This window comes from Schistocerca piceifrons, chromosome X (genome assembly GCF_021461385.2).
Source record: "Schistocerca piceifrons isolate TAMUIC-IGC-003096 chromosome X, iqSchPice1.1, whole genome shotgun sequence".
NCBI classification, from domain to species: domain Eukaryota; kingdom Metazoa; phylum Arthropoda; class Insecta; order Orthoptera; family Acrididae; genus Schistocerca; species Schistocerca piceifrons.
Genome location: NC_060149.1, coordinates 627,943,845 through 627,964,423, shown reverse-complemented (window position 1 = coordinate 627,964,423; position 20,579 = coordinate 627,943,845). Strand labels below are relative to the sequence as shown.

The 20,579-nt window shown below is 43.5% G+C and overlaps 1 protein-coding gene across 1 annotated transcript in view; it reads left to right on the top strand.

Moving 5' to 3' along the window:
- The first annotated feature begins 1,894 nt into the window (after positions 1 to 1,894).
- Positions 1,895 to 20,579, top strand: part of LOC124722560 — a 459,722-nt gene continuing 441,037 nt past the window's right edge. Inside the window, exon 1 of the mRNA XM_047247700.1 lies at positions 1,895 to 1,942. The gene's annotated coding sequence lies outside the window, so the exon portion shown is untranslated. The remainder of the gene's footprint in view (positions 1,943 to 20,579) is intronic.

Sequence of the window (20,579 nt, the reverse complement as noted above, 5' to 3'; positions counted from 1 at the left end):
GCTCCGGACACTGCGAGAGGGCTGTACAAGCAATGATCACACGCACGGCATAGCGGACACACCAGGAACCGCGGTGTTGGCCGTCGAATGGCGCTAGCTGCGCAGCATTTGTGCACCGCCACCGTCAGTGTCAGCCAGTTTGCCGTGGCATACGGAGCTCCATCGCAGTCTTTAACACTGGTAGCATGCCGCGACAGCGTGGACGTGAACCGTATGTGCAGCTGACGGACTTTGAGCGAGGGCGTATAGTGGGCATGCGGGAGGCCGGGTGGACGTACCGCCGAATTGCTCAACACGTGGGGCGTGAGGTCTCCACAGTCCATCGATGTTGTCGCCAGTGGTCGGCGGAAGGTGCACGTGCCCGTCGACCTGGGACCGGACCGCAGCGACGCACGGATGCACGCCAAGACCGTAGGATCCTACGCAGTGCCGTAGGGGACCGCACCGCCACTTCCCAGCAAATTAGGGACACTGTTGCTCCTGGGGGTATCGGCGAGGACCATTCGCAACCGTCTCCATGAAGCTGGGCTACGGTCCCGCACACCGTTAGGCCGTCTTCCGCTCACGCCCCAACATCGTGCAGCTCGCCTCCAGTGGTGTCGCGACAGGCGTGAATGGAGGGACGAATGGAGACGTGTCGTCTTCAGCGATGGGAGTCGCTTCTGCCTTGGTGCCAATGATGGTCGTATGCGTGTTTGGCGCCGTGCAGGTGAGCGCCACAATCAGGACTGCATACGACCGAGGCACACAGGGCCAACACCCGGCATCATGGTGTGGGGAGCGATCTCCTACACTGGCCGTACACCACTGGTGATCGTCGAGGGGACACTGAATAGTGCACGGTACATCCAAACCGTCATCGAACCCATCGTTCTACCATTCCTAGACCGGCAAGGGAGCTTGCTGTTCCAACAGGACAATGCACGTCCGCATGTATCCCGTGCCACCCAACGTGCTCTAGAAGGTGTAAGTCAACTACCCTGGCCAGCAAGATCTCCGGGTCTGTCCCCCATTGAGCATGTTTGGGACTGGATGAAGCGTCGTCTCACGCGGTCTGCACGTCCAGCACGAACGCTGGTCCAACTGAGGCGCCAGGTGGAAATGGCATGGCAAGCCGTTCCACAGGACTACATCCAGCATCTCTACGATCGTCTCCATGGGAGAATAGCTGCCTGCATTGCTGCGAAAGGTGGATATACACTGTACTAGTGCCGACATTGTGCATGCTCTGTTGCCTGTGTCTATGTGCCTGTGGTTCTGTCAGTGTGATCATGTGATGTATCTGACCCCAGGAATGTGTCAATAAAGTTTCCCCTTCCTGGGACAATGAATTCACGGTGTTCTTATTTCAATTTCCAGGAGTGTATATTTGTCCAATGAATACCCGTTTATCATCTGCATTTCTTCTTGGTGTAGCAATTTTAATGTCCAGTAGTGTAATACAAGGGTATTTCAGGGTTTGGAGATCTCTCAGACAGGCGAAAATCGCAGGCCGCCAAACGTTGTCAAAGGCGGCAGTGATGTCCAATATTGTGCCCACTGTTTATTTTCTTGAACCGCCCAAGCTCCCATATGTTCGCAAATCTTAAACCAAACGGCCATTTTTGGGGTCCTCTCAATCGCTGTGTTTCATACGTGAATATGCTCTCACGTACCATTTATCAGCCGTGGGAATCAGTGTAGTTAGCCCGTCTAAATCACTTAGTTGCTGCGTACCAACAGAAAGCTAGCGCAATGTGGCACGACAGCGTACAAACAACGCGCGAAACAACAGAATAAGCAGCAGCTGCTGCTGTGGAGAGGGGCGGGAGTAGGAGAGCGCGCTGGCACGGTCTGGTGGCGGCGGGCCGGACGCATGCGTGCGGGGGCGGCCTCTACTTCTGATGCGCGCCGCCTGGCTTTCACTCCGCCGCCGCCAGACCGCCGCGTCGCGCCGCGCTCGGTGAGTGCTCCCTGCTCCCTGCTCTGCACTTCTGCGCACCACGTGCATCCCCGCTCACCAGCACCACCTCACTTACTCTGTTAGTGCGAACACAGGTTTAGCCTTAGCTTCCGTGATTCGCCGCATTTCTCCTCGTCTGCAAAACACCCAGAGTTGCTACGAGAATTGCGATAGAGCTCTTCAGACAACTGGCAAAGGAACGTCTTCGAAGATATCTGGTATCATTCTGATTTCGTGTATTACGTCACTGCTACTGAAATGCTGCTGTTGTCCTCAATGTCAGTAATCTGTCACAATCTACGCGACACAAAACTAGTTCCTTATCTCAAAATTAATAAAATATTCCGGGCTGTTATGCCGTGGTCGCATGGATTTCCCCTTAAAACCCGACGTTTCGGCACCATCTGAGGACATTTTCAAGGGGATCATAGTTTCTTGAATGTCCGATTCAGCAGGGTGTGAATCGGACATTCAAAGAAGCTGCGATCCCCCTTGAAAATGTCCTGAGATTGTGACGAAATGTAGGGTTTTAAATCTATCCGATCACAGTATAATACCCGGAATATTTTATTAACTGCGATATTTCCGGCCGTGGAAATTTACATTTTACAATTAGTAAGTGAGGGCAATAATATGCAGTATCCTAGTTCACTTCTTGGAGGAAATAAACTGCTGCGCCATATCTTTCCTCCAGTCTATGGACGAATGTGCCAGATGCGCGTCTGTCTCGTGTGGACGTCAGTATCTACAGAAGCAACACAAAACGTTTGTAAACAAGCACGAGTGTCTCTGATGGCTTGCCTTGATTTTTCTGACACAGTACCATATTTGGGATCTCGCTTTTATTTTGACCACACTGACATTTCGGTGAAGACACGAGCTTCTATTTGCTCTATATTTTCGTTTTTCTCAGATGCGGTGGTGCTCTTGTACTGATACATTTACTGGTAGACCTTGGAGCGACAGAAATATACCGCTAAAAGCTTTTCCAGACATTTGGAACTAGACTACTGTTCAATACACAGCTTCAAGCCAAACCCTATAAGAGGGAAGATCGATCAGTTTTTCTTCATCGTTCTCCCAAACTCCCTAAAAATATCTATCACTGAAGAGGCGTCAGTTTGTGCAGGATTAGAAAATCTTTGAAGATCAAGATATCGTGATTTCAAAAAAATAGGCGGTGAGGTATTTCGCACTCCATAATGTGAATTTAAGAAACGTAACAGGATGGAATTTCTACCATTCAATGACGAACTTGCTGAAATATGTATACCACACTATTTACTTTCTAGAACTGGAACCCATAACTCAGGACGTTAAGTAATTATTGTCGGCCTCACGAAATAAAGACGTGTAGAGGAAGAAGCGGAAACACGAATCAGTGAGAGCAATACCATCAATCCGAAATTTTCCATTACTTAAATCACGTCAGCGTAACAAAGCAGCACTGACACTATTTAGATGAGCTAAAATGTTAAATGCTTTGCCAGTAAAGGGCAGTATTTACAAAAAATTAGGACTAAGTGCAACAAAAACAGTTCCATGTCTAGTCTAAACAAATTTCATAAATACTTCGGTTATTGTCTCGATTATGAAGGGGGAACGGCCCTAGTGCAGCAGCCTTTCACAACTAACTTACTCTGAAAAATAATCAGCTGCCGTTCTCAAGGTTTACGCGATTGTATGCCGCGAAGCCAACGAGCGCCATCTTCGAAAATGTTCGATCGAGCAACTCTCAAATATCCGATAGACGACGATATTAGGACCAAACCAACAAGGCCCGACCTCTCTGTGTTTCACCGTGAATGGAGTTTTACAGTAAATAAAAAGCAGCAAGCCGATCGTGGTGAGGGAGTAGCGACGAAGCGCGCACGCCCGGTGGCTGGGATAACGGAACACGGGGCTCAGTTCCGGCGTGCGCCGTCCGCCTCTCAGCATTCGCTCTGCCGATGCCTCTGCTGCTAACCGCCTCAAGCAAAAACTGTTTTGTACTGAAGGTCGGTATCAACTGCCATCATAGGAATTCACCTCTGAGTGACGATCCGTTAAACTTCTCCAGCCTGTCACGTCACTGTCTATTCATTTTTTTATCTTCTTTGTTTTGATAACTAACCTTCCTCTTCTTACAAACCGTCAAGCAGTACATTCCAAGTGCGCATCCCTAAAACTGTCGAGCTCTGACGCACTGTTCTCGTAATATAGCAGTAAATGGCAAGACGTATTTGTTGCACGTGTTTTTTCCAAATGTTCAAATGTGTGTGAGTTTCTAAGAGATCAAACTGCTTAGGTCATCGGTCCCTAGACTTACACATTACTTAAAGTTACTTATACTAAGAACAACACACACACGCCCATGCCCGAGGGAGGACTCGAACCTCCGGCGGGAGGGACCGCGCAGTGAGTGACATGGCGCCTCTAAACGCGCGGCCACTCCATGCGGCCGCGTATCCAAAAGATTTGGAAAGAACAAGAGATACCTTAGAAAATTTTCGGCCCGGAAATTTAAATTCTCAAAATTCCAATAAATTGCGGGTGAAACACGCACTGTATGCAATAAAAAGTGTGGAGTGATTGAGACAGCGAACTCATTTTCTAGAGGAAGTCGGATTTACGTTTTCCAAGAGTTTCGAAATCACTTATGACGAAGTTCTATATGGTTCCTTTCGAATGGAGATCTTTCCTATCGTCGTACAATATGAGCTCGCGCTTCGCCATTTGTGACTTCGTCGACTGGACATCAAAGTCCCGTTTTCCAGACGAACGTGCTAATTTATCCGATTTTATTGTCACGGCCTCCGGACGATGAATTGAAATGATTGTATGGCACTGAAGGCCGGGAGTCCCCACTTGGAGAAGTTCGACAGCTGAGTAGAATCTTGGTAGTTAACCCCACATTATGCGACTTGCGTATCGATGATGATGAAATGATGACGACGACGACACATCATCCAGTCCTCGAGCGGGGAAAATCTCCAACCCCGCCGGGAATCGAACCAGGACCCGCTGCATGGCCTTCAGACGTACTGACTGCTCAGTAAATAGGACGGACGCCTCTGGACAATATGAAGATACAAGTAGCAAGCTAAACACAGAAACAGGTCTCCAACATTTTTTCTTTAGCTTTTAGAGCGAGGAGCTGAATTTCCACAATTAAAGTTGCATTAAGGATTTAGAGTAGACTATCTTGGCAAACACTGAAGAAGTCGTAATGCTCTAAAATCGACAGCACGGATTGTGCTGGCAGGATCGTCTGACGAACAAGGTAACCTAGAATTGCCCCAGCTGACAGAAGCTTAATTGCTTGTGATGGATCGCTGAAAGGACAGAAATTTACACAAAAATCATTACTGAAAGTTTTTTTTCCGTCACAGTGGCAGGAATTCGATAGAAATTTGTCTTTTGTTGTAAAACAGTGTGTTTGAAGCAAGGCAGGCGTACGAAAACGTTGCAGTTCTCTCTATTATCACAGGCAGTATGGCTTAGTAAGACTGTTCTCTGCCTACAATTAGTGTGCAGTTACCACAGGTTTAATGTTCCAAGGAAAATCAAAGCCAACTCCAAAACTGACTCCGTCTGTGACAGCATTCCATTGTTCAAAATCTTCGCTTTTGGTTTTCATAGTCATCTCCTATGCATAAGTTGCTATTAAATTTGATTGTTTGCAGATGTAACCATTTTTGTTTGAACGGACACAGCGAAAAGAAGAATTGTTAGTGCTTACCATTAAATTGAGGACGAGATCATTATACACGGAGCACAAGCTCGAAATGGCCAAGGACACAGAAAAAATACAGGCCTCTAAATTCAGTGTAATTATTCCTGTTATCTGCCATTGTAAATGTGAAAGTATCTACTCGAATTGTTCATTATTCACGACAAAATGTATACAGGTGCCAATAATTAAACTTCTAGTTTCCAAACGCCGTAGCAAGAGGACCACTGCACAGAACTTGTTACGTTAATTGCTCCACAAAGTCTATGGAGAAAGACAAGAATTTTAATTTCATTTCCTTTTAAATTGTATTTTTGTCTGTTTCAAGCTTTTAACATCTCATCGACTGTGATATTATGGAGACACATTTTGACAGAATTGAGATATTGTAACTGTAGTCGTCATTTTGAAGGGAAGACCTCGCCTTGCACATAAAGTGCTTAAGAGAAACGACGCAAAATCTAAATTACTCTAGCGAGTAAGCACGAGGTGAACTGCGACACTGTAAAACACTCCTGCGCTTCTATCGCCGTCTAAAAAATTGTCACTACGAAACAGAAATGAACGTGTTTGAAATATCTTAGGCAGTTGCTGCGGACCCGCGGGTGGTTTCAGAAGCCTAGAAAGCGTGTCTACGAGGTAACTGTAGTGAGCTGACGACAATCTGATAGGAGCCTTTGTTCCTGCGAGTCGGTGCCACGGCCGCTGCGGGCGCAGCTAGCAAGGGACTGCCGGACACCCGTTTCCGGCTGACCATCACTTGGCCGCACAAAGACATGGCCGCTCCGCAGGCCTTCGCATACATTTATGCTAAACAAGAGACGAGGAAACCATTAGCGTTTATTCTGAAAAATAATAAGAAACAGTACACCTAGACCACAAGATTAACATATAATCACGAAACCTGATCTGACGGAATGACACTTTCCTGCAGCCGTTTCCTCCATACTCCTCGATACCACACTGTTATCCTGTTAATACAATTAACGAACTTAGATGAAAACGACATTCTGTCTATGAATAAGAATGACGTTCGTACACTCTTTTCGTTTTAGACACAATCACATTTATAATGTGATAATAATCAAAGTCGTTTCCAATCATACAAAGGTCTTCTTCAGAAAATAAAACATGAAAATAAAAACCTACGTTACAAACTTAAAATCCCTAAATTTTTTTTTTGTTCTCCTATGTCGTATGGCCATTTTCTTTTGATTTTTGTTTTATGTTAAATATAAACAGAAATACCAAATGTTACACATCTTTTGAAATTTCAATGTTCTTTTTTTCTTTTTATGTTGTAGAATCTGAAGATGTTCAATGTATGCTGAAACCGGTAATGATTTTTATCATATCATAAATGTGATTGTGTCTAAAATAGAAAGAAGTGTCAAATAGTAAAAGATCTCCCCCAACAATACATGGACAACTCAGTTGGGCATAACAGACTTTCACAGAATACAGGAACTCTCCCTTTTGCTTACATTCAATTCAAAAACTTGAAAAAATATTTCCACCTAAACCAAAATCAAAACTAGTCCAGTAACTAGTTGTGTCGTATCTCTACTATAGTGAAGTCCTTAGAATTAGCAGAAACAATGTAAACTTCAGACTACTCGATTTATCTATGAATACTTGGGTAAGATACACTGACGAGCCGAAATATTTGGCCACAGCCCACCATACAGATGAACACCGTTCGCTGGCGTTGCGGGCACGTACAAGGTTCAGAATGTCTAAATGCGGAGCAGAGACGAATGAGGTATCATCCTTGCGACGGTCCGTGTCGCAGACGAGAAAATCCACTGACATAAGGAACTTTTATAACGGACAGGTTGTTATGCTCTGCTTCCTGGGAACTACAATCTCGGAAACGGCGAAGCTGGTCGGTAGTTCGCATGCTACTTTCGTAAACATATACGGCAAGTGACTGAAGGACAGTGAAACCACGAGTAGGCGACAACGCAGCATGTCATTCTCACTGGAGAGAAGTCTTCCGAAGTAAGAGTGATTTCAGGTGCGTCGCATGGGAGTGTCGTAGGACCGTTGCTATTCACAATATATATAAATGACACTGTGGATAACATCGGAAGTTCATTGAGGCTTTTTGCGGATGATGTTGTAGTATATCCAGAGGTTGTAACATTGGAAAATTGTACTGAAATGCAGGAGGATCTGCAACGAATTTACGCATGGTGCAGGGAATGGCAATTGAATCTCAATGTAGACAAGTGTAATGGGCTGCGAATACATGGGTAGAAAGATCCTTTACATTTAGCTACAATATAGCAGGTCAGCAACTGGAAGCAGTTAATTCCATAAATTATCTGGGAGTAGGCATTAGTAGTGATTTAAAATGGAATGAACATATAAAGTTAATCGTCGGTAAAGCAGATGCCAGACTGAGATTCATTGGAAGAATCCTAAGGAAATGCAGTCCGAAAACAAAGGAAGTAGGTTACAGTACACTTATTCACCCACTGCTTGAATACTGCTCACTGGTGTGGGATCCGTACCTGATAGGGTTGATAGAAGAGATAGAGCAGATGCAACGGAGAGCAGCGCGCTTCGTTACAAGATCATTTAGTAATCGCGAAAGAGTTACGGAGATGATAGATAAACTCCAGTGGAAGACTCTGCAAGAGAGACGCTCAGTAGCTCTGTACGGGCTTTTGTGGAAGTTTCGAGAACATACCTTCACCGAGGAGTCAACCAGTATATTGCTCCCCCCTACATATATCTCGCAAAGATACCATGAGGATCAAATCAGAGAGATTAGAGCCCACACAGAGGCATTCCGACAATCTTTCTTACCACGAACGATACGAGACTGGAATAGAAGGGAGAACCGATAGAGGTACTCAAGGTACCCTCCGCCACGCACCGTCAGGTGGCTTGCGTAGTATGGATGTAGATGTAGATGCAGATGTAGAAATTTTGGACGTCCATGGTTCATCACAGAAGGTGGAGATTGGAGGTTTGCCAATCTGTAAACCGGGACATGCGGCGATCTGTGGCATATCTCACGACGGAGTACAATGCTGGTATAGGCACAATTGAATCGCTGAAAATCGTAATGGTGTAACTAGCACAGAGTTTGTAAGACAGTAAACTGGTAGTCAAGATTGCAGGAATTCGTTTTATTCCATGGTTATCGGTTTCGGTGAAACTAAAGCTGCCATCCATGGATGCATACAGGATCCGATGATGGCGGCTTTAGTTTCGCCGAAACCGGTAATCATGGAATAAAAAGAATTCCTGCGATCTTGACTACCAGTTTATTGTTTTACAAGTATCTAGATCGCTCCCACATGAGCAAAATGTGCTCCCTACAAAATAGTACAGAGTTTATCGTGACAAAAACGACCGTAAGCATTTCAGAGTTTTTATAAAGTCTCAGGTTATACAAAATGAGATTTATGCAAAGTTTTACATTTGAGGGACATATATAAGTATCTGAAGATCCTTGGTGTAAGGCGTCATAGTTTAAAATATCCATAAAGTCCACTTGTACCATTATGGTTTGAAAATGTCTTCATAAAATGTAACTTGTAACACTATGCCTTTCGAGAATAAAGTCTTTCCTCTCACTCACTTTCATTCACTTCATCACTACCACAGTCGTCAGGGTAGCATTCTTCATCACCTGGCTGTGCAGTGTACTGTGGAACGTGTGAAAGATGATGCTGACCTCTGCCACGATTACGAGGACGACCACAAGGGTGACCACGACGTCCTGGTTGGTTTTCTGGTGAGCTCTGAATCGGTGTTAGACTCTTATGGAAGTTGTGGTGCACTTGAGGAATAAACTGTAACAACGACGTCAAGTCATCAATTTTTGCTTGCTTTAAATATACTGGACCATGTCGAAATAGTTGTTCAGGTATTGTCCCAGACCTACATGGCCGTGCAAGATTTACTTTTCGAAATTGTATGTCTTCATTCAATGTCTCCTTGATGAAGAAAGCTTTTGGTTCAGATTTTCCGTATTGCATCCACCTCAGTGTCAACCAGTTAACCTTTTGCTTCTCAGTGTCTATTTTTCTGTTGAAGAGAAGTTTTTCAATTGGTTCTGTAGATAGGAAATCATCATGCTCCATTTCTTTCATATGAAATGTGACCCTGGGTTTTTCTACAAACTTCATCCAATCCTGTGGCACAAATATAAACTAGGTTTGCTATTTCTTCCTTTCAGTGTGAGAAAAATCAGCATCATTTTCAAGGTAACTATGTCCAGGTACGACGAACTTATGATCAACAATTTCAATAGAAGTATGAGCAACAATATAGAGCCAAAATCGGGCGATTATTTGATTTCTGTTTTGCTCACCGCAACTATCACTGTAGGCAATAACGTGATTAAAAATCAGATGGCAATGAGGTTACATACTCCAGTAAGCAAGAACCAATTTCTGAAGGTTAACGTGAGGCAGTATTTTCAGACCACATTTACATGAAAGCATGATCTGTTCTGCAGTCATGTATTCCTAGATTAAATGTCCAAAGCTGTCTCTCGTAGTAAATAACGTTGGTTGTTAGCGTTGGAGTTGGCAATGTTTTTTCAAGCTCTAAAATAAGTACATGTGTTGAGCGCCTCTTTTGACTTCCTCGTATCTCCTTTCTTAGCGGCTCTTGATTGTTCAACTTACCTTAGGTGAAACTCTTTCTCCAGATTTAGATTGCTAATTTTACTGGTATCTACCTCTGCTTTGATTAAATTTTATAGTCGGTCACAAGTATTGCAGGTGTCACTTCTTAGCTTATAAAATGATAGATAAAATTCTGAATTGAACACTTTGCGGTAAATGGAGGCCTTCACTGGCAAAACGTTTTCTTCCTCACGCTTCTTAGTATAAAGCATATAAATTCTTGAGACATATAACTCTGGCGACAGGTATTTCCTGTGAGGATTATGTTTACGAGAATAGTGACTTGTGTAATGAGGAAAAATTTTTTTTTGTGGTTCCTTACGGTAGTGAGGCTATCTTCTGGTACTTTATTTCCAGGAGCATGTTTACCACGTTGATCAACTGGGGATAGGTGTTCCACTCTTGATTTCTATAATGTTCCACTCTTGGTTTCTATAATGCAGCTGTGGTAAACCGGCGATTGCTTATAGTTAATGTCTTAAGGAAGAACTCCTTACACACTCATTTACCATCCAGGATAATGACAGTACTTTGTGTTTTTGACTTCTTACAGTTTTGTTTCTGACGTCTTGGTTTGGCAATTGAAACACATTTTACTATGAAGGACGTTTGTTGTTGCCAAGAACCAATTTCCCAAAACTCTTCATGGAAAATCTTCTCTTCTGGGAAAATGTTGAAATGGCTGTATGACTCTAGTGTGCATAATTTTTCCTGTTGTAGATGTATAGTCTTGTCCCAGGTTTCTTAAGCGTTTTCTTTTATTCACTTTACATGACTCCACGTTCCGTTTTCTCTTTTTTGAAACAATGTTTTCTTGAGTTTATTCATGAGGGGCGACTTTTCAACTGTGTTATGAATTTTTTTATTGTTAGGGTTTTTTTCTGGCTTGCTATGATCTTCGTTTTCATCGGAAGGTGATGCATCTGGATAGAAAAGGAAATATACCATTGAAGCATCGACATAAAGCAAATATCTATACAAAAATCTATCATACATAAAATTCCCAAAATAATCTCGTCGTTTTGTTGAATGTAATTGTGTGAAAGGAATGCTGAGGTACCTGAGAGATGTTAAGTATTTCAGTGACATACCGGTACAAGTGACAATATTTTCGCGACAGTATTTTTCATGAAAAACATAATTTTTATTGACAATAAGGAGAAGTTGTTATACTAGTTTTTTGTGTGTTTATATACTAAAAAATAGTTTAAGACATCTCAAATGGCCACAAAAGTCACTGAAAAGTTCAAAACAAAACCTTACGTAGTCACCAAAATGTTACACAGAATGCTTGAAATTCAGATACCTTTAACAGACTTCTCACATAATAATACCGCAACCATACAAACTATTATGTTCGACAATGTTCCTGCATGCATTACGTGTTCTCACCTGTCACCCCATGAGTGTACGTCCAGGACCATTACACAAACAGAATCTGCTCTCATCCGAGAAGAGCACGCGATCCCTCTCGTCGTTTGTCCACTCCCTGTGCCCTTGTCACCATCGCAAACTGTGCCGCCGCTGTGCGGGAGTCAACGGAACACAAGGCCGTCGGGCAAAGAGGCTAACCTATGTAGTCGACGTACTAGTGTGTTGCGTGGGGCTGCGTGCCTCGCAGTCCTGTTAAATGTGATTGTAATTGCACCCGCTCTTTGACGTGGGTCCCTTCCTGCGTGTTGCACAATGTAGTGGTCATCTGCTGCTGTAGTTGACCGTGGTCGGCTGTCTTTTTTCCTTCGGGCAGCAGTGTCTGTATTTCGGAACTTACTTCGTGTGTGTGAACAATGCTGTGAGCAAACACCAAACTCCTGAGTTACACTTGCCACACTTTGTCTTTTCTCCATTATTCCGCTGATTCTTCCTTGTGTGAAATCATCCAAATGTTGTAATGAAGAACCCCACCACAATGCATCGTAGCTAAACTCTGACTGAGACATATTATCCGTTCCCCATTTGGCGCTGTAGTCACGCTGACCTCACACTGTGTGACGTCCAACATCCCGTACACAACTGGGAGACATCTGGCAACATGATTCCACACTTCATTCATACCCACCGGGCATTTAATATCTAACGCTACTTTATCTAGCTCGTCCGTAGGTTTTGTAGAACACTACAGTGTAGTACTTGAAGAACCTAGTGTCTAAGAAAGGAGAAATAAAATCTATTTTCAGTAATGTCATTTATAATCCATTTTGATTGCAAGAATGTTTATTCACATGACCGGTTTCGGTTCCTCTAGAACCATCTTCAGATCTGAAATTTCGGTTACAGGAGTAACCTGACCACACACAGCAACCTTCACATGCTGCGTGACGCAGCATATTATCTACTGATCAAGAGCAAAAGTTGTTTGTTGTATTCGAGACGGCATACATTTCGATTTCTACTTCTGAAAAGTTTCTCTTCGGCATAACATACTCACGAGCATATGAATTCTAAAACTTTTGTTCTGGTCGGTGAGAGAGCGTTCCTGTCAAACGGCAAAAGGAATAACTGGCGTGTCACTTGACTGGGATGTAGTCAAAGTCTCGACTGATCCTCTGGATAACCGTGGAACGTAGAATGGGCAAGACGAACACTTTTGATGGCTGCTAGATGATTGGTACTGGACCTTTCCTCACTGTACGTTAGTTCAGCCCCGTCACTGGACGCTCGAAGTATGGAAGACTGTCACGTGGACTGGGAAGATACAACCAAAGCAAGCGACGTACTTTCCAACAAGCAGCGTCCAGGAAGTTGACGGAGGTATTCTCGTGTGAACGATGTTTACACTACTGGCCATTAAAATTGCTACACCACGAGGATGACGTGCTACAGACGCGAAATTTAACCGACAGGAAGAAGATGATGTGATGTGCAAATGATTAGCTTTTCAGAGCATTCACACAAGGTTGGCGCCGGTGGCGACACCTACAACGTGCTGACATGAAGAAAGTTTCCAACCGATTTCTCATACACAAACAGCAGTTGACTGGCGTTGCCTGGTGAAACGTTGTTGTGATGCCTCGTGTAAGGAGGAGAAATGCGTACCATCACGTATCCGTGTTTCATAAAGGTCGGATTGTAGCCTATCGCGATTGCGGTTCATCGTATCGCGACATTGTTGCTCGCGTTGGCCGAGATCCAATGACTGTTAGCAGAATATGGAATCGGTGGGTTCAGGAGGGTAGTACGAAACGCCGTTCTGGATCCCAACGGCCTCGTATCACTAGCAGTCGAGATGACAGGCATCTTATCCGCATGGCTGTAACGGATCGTGCAGCCACGTCTCGATCCCTGAGTCAACAGATGGGGACGTTTGCAAGACAACAACCATCTGCACGAACAGTTCGACGACGTTTGCAGCAGCATGGATTATCAGCTCGGAGACCATGGGTGCGGTTACCCTTGACGCTGTATCACAGACAGGAGCGCCTACGATGGTGTACTCAACGACGAACCTGGGTGCACGAATGGCAAAACGTCATTTTTTCGGATGAATCCAGGCTCTGTTTACAGCATCATGATGGTCGCATCCGTGTTTGGTGACATCACGGTGAACGCACATTGGAAGCGTGTATTCGTCATCGCCATACTGGTGTATCACCCGGCGTCATAGTATAGGGTGCCATTGGTTACACGTCTCGGTCACCTCTTGTTCGCATTGACGGCACTTTGAACAGTGGACGTTACATTTCAGATGTTTTACGACCCGTGGCTATACCCTTCATTCGATCCCTGCGAAACCATACATTTCAGCAGCATAATGCACGACCGCATGTTGCAGGTACTGTACGGACCTTTCTGGATACAGAAAATGTTCGACTGCTGCGCTGGCCAGCACATTCTCCAGATCTCTCACCAACTGAAAACGTCTGGTCAATGGTGGCCGAGTAACTGGCTCGTTACAATACGCCAGTCACTACTCTTGATGAAGTGCGGTATCGTGTTGAAGTTGCATGGGCAGCTGTACCTGTACACGCCATCCAAGCTCTGTTTGACTCAATGCCTAGGCGTATCAAGGCCGTTATTACGGCCAGAGGTGGTTTCTGGGTACTGATTTCTCAGGATCTATGCATCCAAATTGCATGAAAATGTAATCACATGTCAGTTCTAGTATAATATATTTGTCCAATGAATACCCGTTTATCATCTGCATTTCTTCTTTGTGTAGCAATTTTAATGACCAGTAGTGTACATGGAGACCCCGATCGTCTCTCAACAGCGTACGATACAGGCACCTGCTGGTTAATGGTGTACATCGTTTCGTGCGCCTACAGCATGAAAATGCAACACCCTCATCGTTCACGTATCGTGGCAGACGTTTGTGGGTAAATCTATGATATGGAAGTGCTTGTGTAGACCCAAGGTCACCTGACCTTAGTCCTGTTTAATATATTTGGATGCCAGCTACACAGATGTGTCCCTCTTTGACATAGTTTCCACCAATCTCTTTTGTCTTTTATCTGCGGTTGAGCGGTAATGGATCGTGGAGTTTGTGTCAAGATACGTCGCCGTCGTTATAGGGATGGAATGGGATCTGTAAATCAATTTCGCATTAGTATATGACGCTTTACTCAACCAGACTGAGGGAGGTTATCTAGAGTGTGCTAAGAAAAAGAAAAAGGGTATGGTGCTTTTGTTGAAAATGTAGTTAATAAACGCAAGATTGCTTTGGAGACGTTGGAGACTCTTCAATTTGAGGCGTATGGGGGGAGGTGTAGATACGCCTGCAATAAATCGAATTTCGTCAAGGGATCTTTACTTTAACTTTCTCATCTACTTCATGCAGAAATCATAGCGACAAGACGTAGGGAAAGTAGAAAACGAACAGAGATAAACGTACGAGAAGAGTATGTTGAGGACAGTAACAAATATATAAAAGAAATAAGATGCGTGGTAATGACTCTGACTGCCACGAACCCTCGAAAGAGTCCATAGACTACTGCAGTATATATTGTCAGTGACGTGTGTGTTGTGCTCTCGGCTTGTAGAGCGGACAGTGGATTGCGGAGAAGCTATGTAAATGTAAATTCAGCTGAGAGGGGTGTCAGGTGAATGTATTGCACACCACGCGTGACCAGCAAACTTCTAGAACAGCGTACTAGCGGCCTTGACTACTACCTTTAGCACCACCTGTAATCTTATGTTGAGATAACTCATGTAATCGTTTTGTTGCGTGCGGGTCACGATAGCAGTAAGAATGTGACGATTCAGTACGTAAGTATGGCGTCACTGGAAAATGAGAATAACATACAAGGTTTTTTAAGCAATTTGCTTATAAAATTATCTTTAATGTCGGCTCTTTTTGAAATTTAACGCTGCTGTATTTATTCCCTTAGTATAAGGTAAAATAATAAACAATCTAGAAAGAATAAGCAGTACTTCATTGTCTTAATGAACCTGAAAGAATTGACTTCGATCTACCGGTAGCGTCTTTTCGAAGACTGACACATTGTTCAAACTCCAAATAATGTATGCCTCAATGGCTTTGAAACGCAGATTATCTCTTCCTATGTATTTATCGTTTCATTCAAAACAGATTTACGTAAATGTTTATTGATTGAGTAAACCGAAGGAAAGGTCAGTTCGGATACAACACTTATTTGTAACTAACTCACCTGACCAGCACTGCAGACGTAGCCACTCCTTATTTTTTAGTTTATGGATTTGTTCACAATTTTACTTGGAGTCTGGTAGTTTGGCGTCGCTGATCGCAGGTATTGAATCCTCGTTGTCGTTATCTTTTACGTCGTCTCCTTGTCGCTGTAGAGCTGTACCATAGGAGCAAGGAGATGAAGTTGTTTGGTGGCCGGTATCCCCTATCTATAACACAAACTGCACGCAATTATTAACTGGGTTATTTATTAACATAAACAAAAGCAACTTAACTTAACCTTCCATGTGCTGTAGTACAAGCTCTCTGCGCTGGTCCACTTTAGCCTCAATGCTGTTGAAGTACAAAGTCCGCGATGAACACTATTCTGTTTGCTATATGCTGTCTGATTCTAAGCTAGAGGTTGTGACTGCAGCTCCGTCTTGGTGACACGTTGGAACTCACACAGCGTACAGACTCGAACTAACTGAACTTACTCGGCGTAACAGGCTCGAACTAACTGACCCTCCGGTACGCGGTGACGATCCTAAATACTGGCGGCAGAGAGGGCGTTGGCGGCTTGTTTCCAGCTAGTCTGTCGTTGGCCTCCATCGATACTCTCATAACCTCCATGCTGCATGGTGTGCGGCGCTAGCGAACGCCAGCACAGTAGACACCTTAATATATTGGCTTCGTAGGTAGATATCAAATTAATCACACGCATTTGGGCCTATATCTGATGTCATTGGGTTTATATGTGCCCCTCCACATCATTTTATTTTTCTTATGTGTATACTGGATAAACGTTGGAGACCGAATTTCATCAGTGTCATATCGGATGATATTATGAGTAACCCCTCACTCATGCAAAAAGACAGTAATGAGAGCTACATGTGTGGTTCACACAAGTAAATATTGTTTGTATCTTTTTTATCAGTTGGGAATATTAACAACGTCACAGTAAATTTTCTACTGATGAGATTGGTTATCAGCAATCCAGCATAGTTTGAGAATGACAGAAATGTTCAGAAGTAGAGTGCTTGGACGAAGGGTGATCTGCACTACCAGAGGCTCATTTAGCCATAGAAGGTTTAAAATACAGAGCTATAAAACTCTTTAACAGACTGGCCACAGAAATAAAATGTCTAACCCTGTGCAACACTGTTTTCAAATACAAAAATTATACTTTTTTCTACTTGACAGCTTCTTCTACGCTGTACAGAAGTTCTTAATCAGAATTAAGTAGTCAGTTGAAAATATACAATTGACCAGCCCTTATCTCTATAAAAATATTTTTCTAAGGATATTCTGCAACTTTTGTTCACGCGATGCAGTCCACGTCACTAAGTTCATCGTGAATATAATATGTGGGATACATAACTAAAACCAACTTCACATGTCATCAAGGGAATGTATTGCATCAGCACACAAATGATACCTGTCCCTATCTTTTTTTAAAATTTATTGGCTTTCAGAAGGTTTCCACAAAGCAATGGCATCACTGGAAATGTTATACTACAGAATGTTTCGACAATTCAGAATGGACATTAGTTTAAGTACACTAGTACGAAGTTTCATAGACTTAACAAAGGAGAGTTTCCGACATAAAACAAATTTTACATCCACAGTATACTGAAAAGATTAAACAATTCGAAAATGTAACACATGATACAGGTGTGTGCATGTCTACTGTCAGACCGCTTTTTATGTTCCTTATTACATTTCAAATCCTGGCTAGTTTTGTTTCTTTGCAAATTGCAGTGCAGATATTTTTCCACCATTTTCTTTTCTTGTAATTCAATATTTCCTTGGCTGTTGCTTAAGTTTTCTTAAGAGCAATAAAGTTGGTATCATTACATACGGTTTTGTATTACCGTAATGCTTCCCATTTTCCCTTCAGGGTTGCGTCACATTGTGAATCCCACCAACAGGGCGATAGTCTGTTCGAAGTCCGCTTATGTCCGTTTTGAGATACTGAGAATTCCGCTGCTTCACTGAAAAGCGATACCACGCCCCATAAACTCTTCTGGAATCCTCTGTTTTGACGATCGACTCAAGTTTTTCTTCCAGTAGTGTTTCATATCGACTCCAATTGGCTTTGTTTGTGTTCCGTTTCCGGCTGATTGCGTTTTGACAGTCTACTATATTGTGCGTTTATTATGATTTGGATTGGTAAGTGATCCGAACCTAAAGTATCTGGTATCACTTGCCATGTCGCTCCGGTAGACGGTGCAGGGGATGCTATGCTCAAGTCTACTGCCGTAGGCACTTGATTTGTTCCGACTATTCATGTTGGCGAGTGATAATTTAGTACTGTAAGGTTTTTCGAATGTAGTACACCCACTAGTATTTTTCCCTTTGCGTTAGCATTTCTGCGGCCCGACACTGTGTGATGGCCGTTAAAGTCGTCTAGTAGCAGGAAAAGTTTCCCGAAGGAGTCAATTGCTCTTGTTAACTGTCGTCTGCAAAGTGTTTCGTTAGGTGCTTTGTATGTTGAGACAAAATTCAGATGGAGGTCCGTGATCCGCAGTCGGATACCCACCATTTCAATGTCTCTTACTCACTGCCAGTGCTGACAACGGAAAAGTGGACATCTTGTTTTACCAGCAACGCTGCCCTGCTATAGCCCTCATATTTATCGTCCCTAACGACTTTCAGTTTAAACCATGTTTCAATGATAGCACAAGTATCTACGTTAACTTCGAGCAGAAAATGTAGAAAGTTCTTTTTGTTTGCCTTGAACGATACTGCGTTCCATTGGGTGATTTTATAGGCATTTTGCGGTGCAAGGAGTGGGGTCAACATGTTTTGGATTGACATCGGGATGGGATCTGTTTGCAGTACTGGAGTGGGTCCATTATTAGCATGTTGGTACAATTCTTTAAGTGTTGTTAACACGGTAGTTCCCAACATCACTCAGTTGACTGAGACTGTGATATTATAGTGGGTGGGGGTTGGGACACATTGGATAAGAGCAAGGCAGAGTTCTGGTTAGTACAGTTGGTCCCCGAGAACAGCGCTTTGGTGTCGCCTCCTATGTTCCATAGAATTTGCGAGTTGTTGGTGGTCTAGTTGAGCATGCTGTATTAGAGGAAGGGGCGGTGGTATCGGCGGTGAGTCCACGGGAGCCACTGCTCCTGACGACATTGTCATCATGGCATGGGTTGGTTGTTGCGGACAATAGATGGCACGGTTGATAATTTTCTGTACCCTGTCTCATAATGTTTTTGGGAGAAGTAATTGCATTTGCAAAAGGCCTCTTTTCAAACACACTACTGCTTGTGGGAATCCTGCCTCGGGCATGGATGTGTGTGGTGTCTTTAGGTTAGTTAGGTTAAAGTAGTTCTAAGTTCTAGGGGACTGATGACCTCAGCAGTTAAGTCCCATAGTGCTCAGAGCCATTTGAACCATTTGCTTGTGGGAAGGTAATATTATTGAGATTATTATTGAGAGTCATAACTTTGTTAATTTCCTTGTGTTTGAGATACATTGGATAGGTCAAAGACCACCGATACAATGAATACAGCTTGTTTGATTGATCCTCCCACAGGAATAACTTCTGCCTGGGCCTGCGCAGCACGCATATCTTGTGTTACCTCTGCACTGTTTGCTGCCATGCCAAAAGCGCGAACAGTTATAGCACATACACGTCCACTGGACAGCGAACTCCATGAATATAAACAAACTGTGGGTGACAATGTGATCTAAATGTCGCAACACGAATTGGTGACGGCTTAGTTACCTTTCAGGTTTATAATTTTACTAAATCACCTGATGGCAATAACATCGCACCAACACGTCATTTCCGTTAGCAGTCCGTCGTCCGTAAGGGAGGTTTCAGCATTAATGATGATTGCTTGTTTAGCAGTAAACAACTTCTGAATATAGGCCTCCAAATTTGCTTTGTCTGAGAAGTAATGTTGAACCAAGGCATTTCCAGTTAACCCCGACGCAGTCTCAATCTTGACACTGTTTCCTCTCGCTTCCCACGACCGGGTTCCCGGGTTCGGTTCCCGGCGGGGTCAGGTATTTTCTCTGCCTCGTGATGACTGGGTGTTGTGCGCTGTCCTTGGGTTAGTTGGGTTTAAGTAGTTCTAAGTTCTAGGGGAGTGATGACCATAGATGTTAAGTCCCATAGTGCTCAGAGCAATTTGAACTGTTTCCTCTGTCACAGTAATGTCGAGCAATGACTCACATTCGCGTCTAATAAGTTTGTCTACGAAGAAATTGAAGAAATGTATGAGGAGATAAAAGAAATTATTCAAATAGTGAAGGGAGACGAAAATTTAATAGTCATGGGTGACTGGAATTCGGTAGTAGGAAAAGGGAGAGAAGGAAACGTAGTGGGTGAATATGGATTGGGGGAAAGAAATAAAAGAGGAAGCCGCCTGGTGGAATTTTGCACAGAGCATAACTTAGTCATAGCTAACACTTGGTTCAAGAATCATAAAAGAAGGTTGTATACATGGAAGGAGCCTGGAGATACTGACAGGTTTCAGATAGATTATATAATGGTAAGACAGAGATTTAGGAACCAGGTTTTAAATTGTAAAACATTTCCAGGGGCAGATGTGGACTCTGACCATAATCTATTGGTTATGAACTGTAGATTAAAACTGAAGAAACTGCAAAAAGGTGGGATTTTAAGGAGATGGGACCTGGATAAACTGAAAGAACCAGAGGTTGTACAGGGTT